The sequence below is a fragment of the Orbicella franksi genome, chromosome 14 (assembly GCF_964199315.1).
Source record: "Orbicella franksi chromosome 14, jaOrbFran1.1, whole genome shotgun sequence".
Classification (NCBI taxonomy): domain Eukaryota; kingdom Metazoa; phylum Cnidaria; class Anthozoa; order Scleractinia; family Merulinidae; genus Orbicella; species Orbicella franksi.
The window spans coordinates 10,175,308-10,182,671 of record NC_138158.1 but is presented as its reverse complement, the minus strand read 5'-3'; positions in this window follow the sequence as shown (position 1 = coordinate 10,182,671).

The following is a 7,364-nucleotide window of genomic DNA, read 5'->3' as shown; positions in this document are numbered from 1 at the left end:
GCGCAGGCAAACAAGAATGCAGGTAGCCCTGTGAAAAAACGAATATGATAATGATAATGATAATGATAATATTTATACAGGGGGCGATCTCACATAAAGTAGTTTTCAGAACGGCCCTGTAAAAGCACTTGAAACGCGTTAAACAGCTCTGGAGCCTGTTTCTCGAAAGTCCCGGAAACTTTTCGGGCCCGAAAAGCCATTTTTAGCTCATCTGCATCTAAAAACGGAGAAGCGTATACGCTTGAAACTTCTTGTGTGAAGAGAACCACTGATCGTGTTAAGAATATGTAAATATGTGAATAAAACAGCTCTGTAATCCAGATATTGCTATGGCTTTCCGGGTGCGAAAAATTTTTGGGACCTTCGAGAAACGGGCCTCTGGATCGAAGCTACTTTAAGGGACGATGATGTTTCTGGCTAAAAATATGTTTTCATTGGGATTGATTTTTGCCATTACACTGAAACCCGTTAAACCGTAGACGCTAAAATATGTCTAGCTTGAATTGCTGAATTAAGAAGCAAGAAAAAAACCGAAAGAATAAACCGCAAAAAGCAAATGATTTAGTTTGGCGCTTTCGACCAACCAGTGAGTAAACAGAACAGGCACTGGATTTTCTGCATTGTCTTACTTTCAAAAACTTAACGTCCTCACCGTGAATGCCGCTTTTTTGAAACTTTTCCCTTGAATATGATAAGGTTTTGTGTCTGTCGAGTTGTCCAGCCTGTTCTTCTTTGTCTTTGCTCCATGATGAAAGCCTGTGCAGGTTTTTCTGGCAGTTCTCCATTTCTATTGTTGACATAGCTAGTGGGTTCCACGGTATTCCCAACTCTAGCTTTCCGTCCAAACATTCTTTTGATAAAATTAGCTTCTTTATTGCCAGCTGGACTAAAGTCGTGGAGTGACCTTTTTTCTTCTCTGACGACGTACTAGGCACTACAAAAAAGAAAAAAAACGCAAGGTGTTTTCATTTCAGAGAAGATATGACTAAGGCGCTCCAGGGGGCGGTAAGATGAGAGACCCTGGGAACGAGGTTGCGCTGCCTAAAGTATGTTGAATTAAAATATTGCATTTGTGAAAAAAACTATGTTCTTAATCTATCGACAACCTGTGATATTGTGCCACGGTTCATGCTCTATGGGGGTGGGGATATTTAGCCCCCCAAATCTTGAAGGAGACGCACTCCTGGCTTCTATTATTGAACGATCTTTGTGAGCCAGCAAACGTGAGCAAAAGCAGTTGGAAAACTCCGCGTTTTATTTCTTGACCTTTCGCTTCAGACTTTCACAGCGACGTATCCTGAGACTCAATATGCGTTTGTATGCACCACGTCTCTACGTTTCGCTTCAAAATTCTCTGAACTTAAGAACTTTTTAGCTACATACTGAACTAAAATACCCAGTTAAGTCAAAAATACTTGTTCATAAAAATGTCACGTGCGCGCGAAACTTGTTACATTTATCGAATTCTATCAGACTGAACCTGAACTCGGCTTGCTCAATTGTTCGAATTCATGTACTAACAAGCGCTCTTTTCATTTTTTGTCGGCACGTACACAAGACACGTCACCAGTCGCCGACATATTTTAAGAGTGATTTTCACCTGAGTGTTGAACGCAATTCGCATTTGGTTTGTTTTTAGCATTGCACCCTTAAGCGTGTGGTATAAGAAAAAAAACAATAGTGCTACTTTGCAATCCAATCAGAAATAAAACTAAAATCAGTTGTGGCTCGCTCGCACTCGTTTTCCCGCGCTTCGCGTCAGCTATATGTCTTTGACTCAAGTTTTGACTGGTTCACTGGATTGTCTGTATTTATCCTTTGCGGTTAAACCAGAATGATTTACAAGGCACTTATTTGAAACCTGCTTTGCTCTTGAATCAACAATACAATTTTCCTCACTGTTATTGGTGGATACTCTTAACAGTATAGCTTGACTATCGTATATTTTCTCAACCTTCTGCAAGTTATATGTGTAAGACTCACCAGGGAGAACCATCGCCAAATGCTCACTAAAGAGTAACTTTTCGTTTTCCCATATGTTTTGAACACACTGCTTTATCTTGCTTGGGGTCAGTGGTGGACTAGAACAAAATTCATTTGTTAAATGCGATTCTCAAACTTATAATTCACTAAGTTTAAACAAAGGAAATCATGACCGTGACAGTGTTTGTGTATCTGATCTTAATTAGCATTGATTTTTACGATTTTGTTTCACCGTTTTCTCCTTAGTTTTAGTTTCATTTCAGAAGATACATCAATCACTCAAGACAGCGTTTGGCCACACTTCCAATAAACCTCGAAGTTCGTCAAAAATACTCCGCTGCGCTCTCTTCTCGGTGTTTGGAAATGTGGTCAAACACGGTCTTTCGTGTTTGATATATTACTTAAAAGCGAAAGGTGTCATGCACAGTCACAGTCGTACTTCAAAGAAATGATTTCGTCACAAAAGGCTGAAAACAGTTTCCTGGGATAGTTCGAAAGAAAAGATAATTAAAAGGTGGATCAAAAGTTAATTCTTGATCAGAATTATCCAACTCTGTATAACGGCGAGGAATTGATGTCTTCGAGTATTTTCAAGAGACAAGGCTTAGCTAAATGTTTTAATCCGTTCACTGGTATTTGATTCCAATAACAGTTAGAGCGATTTTCAATTGAGTGTCGTAAAACCCAAAAGAGAATCAATTACTCACCAATTAGACTACTCAGGCAAGCTCAAACCGTAGTAAAACCAAATCCAAAACCAAAGTAATTGTCTGGTTACTTTCGACACCCAAATGAAGTGAAAACCGCTCTATGATAACAGCTAAATAAAGTTCTCAGTTAACTGATTAGTACCAGTTGATTTTCAGCTTGTTTGTAACATGTTCTATAAGACAACATACCTGTTTATCTCTGCCGATTGTTCAAAACTTTCCAAACTACTGATAAACTTCTTATTCATGCCGTGGTTAGCTGGGACAGTTGGAAGATGGGCTGGCGATTCCAATAACTGCTGTTCTTTCAGTAGATTGGAAGTACTTCGTTCATCCCCTTAACATGGAGAACTGGTTCAATTTGTGGCTCAACTTAATAAGGCAAAGTTGAACCCAAACGTTTAAGAGGTTAGCAGTAGACTATTTTACAGTTGTCTGTTCAATGACTTGGCCTTTGAATGGCAGCGAGGCTACAGGTGACCTCGTTTTGATAAAGACCTCACAGCTGTTGTTGTGTAAATCAAGTTGTTCTTATGCTAACTAGATGTCATATAAATGAGAAGAGCAGAGAAGTCTGCATCAAAGCAAGGCCACCTCCAGCCTCGCTTGCATTCATAGGCTAAGTAACTAAGCATACAACTGTAAAATGGCCTATTTACTGCGGTTTGCACAGGGAAAAAGCAATCTGAAACACTGCTGCAGAAACTCAGTCTGGACGCTAGCCCTTTGAAGGCTTAAATTATAGCTTTTTGAGGTCACCCTTTTGAACCCAATTTGAGACGCGCGGGTAACACTAATCACGGGATGAAATTGTTTGCAAAACATAATGCGGCTTATATGGTGGATTACATTATCCCTACTTTCTCAAAATTATTAATATCAATTTTATACAAAGGAAATCATGACCATGAAAGTGTTTGGATATCTGATCTTAATAAGAATAAATTTTTACGATTTTACTCTATTGATTTAGTTTCGATTGAGAAGATATATCAAGCACTCAAAACAGTGTTTTAACCGATTTCCAAACACCTTGAAGTTAGTCAAAAATACTCGCTGCGCGTCGTATTTTCAACTCTTTTTTTAAATGTGGTAAGACACGGTCACCCGTGTTTGATATATAACTGCCACAAAAGAGCACACGTGAGCTCAAAACAACAAGGAGTAGCTATCCTGTTTCAAACACGGACGAGTTAATAGCAGACCATTTCGATGTCCCTTTCGTTTAGAAGATTACCGTCATTCAGCTTGACAAAGTCAGTCTTCTTTATTTCATTGTTTTTCTCAGACGCTGTTAGTGATTCATCCAAGAAGGTTTCAACACCATCTTTAACCGGTTGCTGTTCAAGTAACTCCAATTTCTCCCCTAAAATACAATTAAAATCATTAGAGTTTACTTAGAGGAGCAGGCGCGTTTACGTTACAGAAAGGAAACTGCCACACCCGTGAACCTTGTCGTTAAGCGCCCGACCAAATTAACACCGACAGTTTTGGAACGTAATTCATGTTCAGTGATATCATAAAGAACAACAACAACAACAACAAAACTAACCTTCTGGATCAGTGTTTTCATGCAGTTTAAGCAATTGTTGTGTTTCTTCCACACAGAGTGACTTCTTCGAGGGAACCACCGGGCTAACGATGTCTTCTATTTCCTTGGCTTCATTTGTGAACTTATTCTGCGTACAAAAACAACTCAATCATATAACGATGTAGGTGCCGTCCTCATTACCCCGGATGAATTTGAAAACACAGCTTTATTTCTATATTTCTTTCTTTCTTCAAACCGGAGAAATTTGAAAACATTCGGCCTTTTGTTTTTGTGTGGACAGAAAACATTTAAAAAAAAATGAGGTTTTCGAAAACGATGACCTCACGATAATCTTGTGAAACACAAATCCAAGAGCTTTGGAGGGCAATATGAAAGACTGATTCGTAGCCCGGAAAAATTTGCCATCGTATGATATCGGCAGTTAGCATAAGTTGAAGCGGAAGCAGCTCAGAATTTATAGGCGATTCAGTACACAAGCAACGTGCACCGAAAGTCCTGTCCGATAGCCTGGGGTTCAGTGGTGGATTTTCCATCCGGGCGAGTGGATTCTGTCCTTCACTTGATCGATGGGCAAATGAGGTTTCTTGGGAAAATTGTTGAGAAAATTCATAGTTACAGGACTCCTTGAGTACAAGAGAAGAATTGTTTGGCGAGGCTAGTGAGAATGTTTTTCGGGCCGGTACATCATAATTAGATCTTGGCCCTGAAAATTTGTTTTCGTCGCACCCTGTACATATTTAAATGAATTCTAACAATATTATTAGTGTCGAGTCGACTCTTTTTAGAGGGCTGCTATGGAGTGAAGATAGCCCATATAGCGAATTACAACAGAGTAGTACAACCGATGCACACCTTGTTAAGGTAAAAATCTTGGTTGTCACATTCATTTGTAAGTATGAAGCTCACAATCAACTCTTTAATTATGTTATAATTTTAGTGACATTTTTTTACCTCGTCCACTCTATCGTTGGGCATCATCTTAAAGAATATTTCTTTGTCTATGTGTCTTTTTTCCTCTTTACTTCTCAAATCATAAGGCGCTTGATGATCTATTCTGTAAATGAAGCGTAGTATTCATTAAAAAAAAAACGCTATTTCCGTTGTTAACCCATTCTAGGTTCTCAGATTTATCCGAAATAAGCGCTCTAACAATAGAAAAATATCGTAGAATGAAAAACAATGCGGAATCTCTTCATTGTTTGAGCGTTTATTTAATTTCAGAAGTGTTTGCTAAGACGTTGCCATAGTTGAGAGCGTACAGGACACTCCTTTGAAGTTTATACTATAATCTCTTGGTCAGTTCACTGAATAGGGGCTCGATTAAGCCGGAACGAGAGGAAGGGGAGTCGATGAGAGTTCGAAAGACTTGCTATCGTTTGCCCACCAAATATTATACACTCTCATGGGCTCTTGCGCAATCTCACCAAAATTGCAGCGAGCCTTCTGATATTTTTGAGACACTTGACGAGGGTTTTTCGCTGCTTGTTTTATCTCGCTTCGTTTAACCGTTCATAATCACCACTGAAAGACGATGAGCCTGTCGTTCCGGTTCAACTCTTACCTCGATTTTGGTCATTTTGGTCACAAATAGGGTATGGTTTTTGCTCAGTCTCTGGTCTTGAATTAAGTATGTTTTTAGAAGAAGCTACTTTTTCATCATTATCGACAAGACCATCAACAAAAGTCCTTCATAAATTATGTTTAGATCAACTGTGCCAGCCGCAACGGCCACAAATAGGGGATCGAATTTTCAGTGGTCAGGTCATAAATAGGGTAGGGAAAAACGCAGATTTTGGTCATAAATAGGGTAAGGGTTTTGGGAAGCGGGCCGCACACCCCACCCAATTTTTCTGGGAGCACCTCCCCAGGAAGTGGCATTACTAAGAAATCTCATAAATCTTTTTCAAGACTCTTTCGGTCCAGAAACTACTGACCTTAGAACATTTTCCTCATCTAAGAGATTGCCCTGGCTGTCCAGTATAAGAGGATCTTGAACAAGTTTGGTTTTTAATCTTGAAGATAAGTCACTGATTTTCGGAATCTTCTGGCGAATGGAATGAAGGTAGTCAGTACATTCCAGCTCTTCTAGTCTGTGTTGCGTGAGATCATCTGTAAGATGACAAAGCAGTATCCTTGCGTCATATTATAAAAAAAAATTTGCAGCAATAAACTTGACCAAACTGGTGGTTTTTTTTGTTTGTTGTTGTTTTTTATCCAAAATCGGGAAACAATAAAGATTAGCGAAAAAACTGAGCAACGACGTTTCGGTGTCATCCTGGCATCATTTTCAAGTTAAAAAATATTAGTGCGAAAAGTAAACTAATTTATACCAATGGTAGAGGCGCGAAATTGAATAAATTAAGATTAAGATAGCCGTTCAATGTTCATGTTCATTCCAATGAGGTGTCAAACACTGGTAATGAGTTCAGTGTCTGTTCAAAGCCTAAACAAATACTTTTGCGCGAATGGAGTCTGACTGTGTGTTAAGGCTCGGTTTCTTCTTGCGAATCCACAACATTTCGTGGATCAAGCAATCGAACTTTCCCTGACATTTCTTTAGGATCTTAAAGTTGTTAGTTAGGTCACCAACTGTATCAACTCGGTGTTCATTTTGAAGGTGTTTTCCGATGGCGGTAAATCGGTGTTCCTCAATGCGCTTGTAAAGATGACGGCTAGTGTAACCGACGTATTCTGCATCACACAGATCACATATATAGTTATAAACAACGCACTGTTGATTGATCAAAGGTGGTTTTGGCTCTTGTACTTTGAGATCATCGCCAATTTTACGGCTTCTGAACACCGGCTGTAGTTTGTGATCAAGTTTATTACTCATTACCAGTGTTTGACACCTCATTGGAATGAACATGAACATTGAACAGCTATCTTAATCTTAATTTATTCAATTTCGCACCTCTACCATTGGTATAAATTAGTTTACTTTTCGCACTTATATTTTTTAACTTGAAAATGGTGCCAGGATGACACCGAAACGTCGTTGCTCAGTTTTTTCGCTAATCTTTATTGTTAACTGTATTTCCAAATTTAATCTTATAAAAATCGGGAAAGCAAGTATAAAGCAAAACTGGAAATTTCTAGAGGAGAAAGCTAGAAAGGGG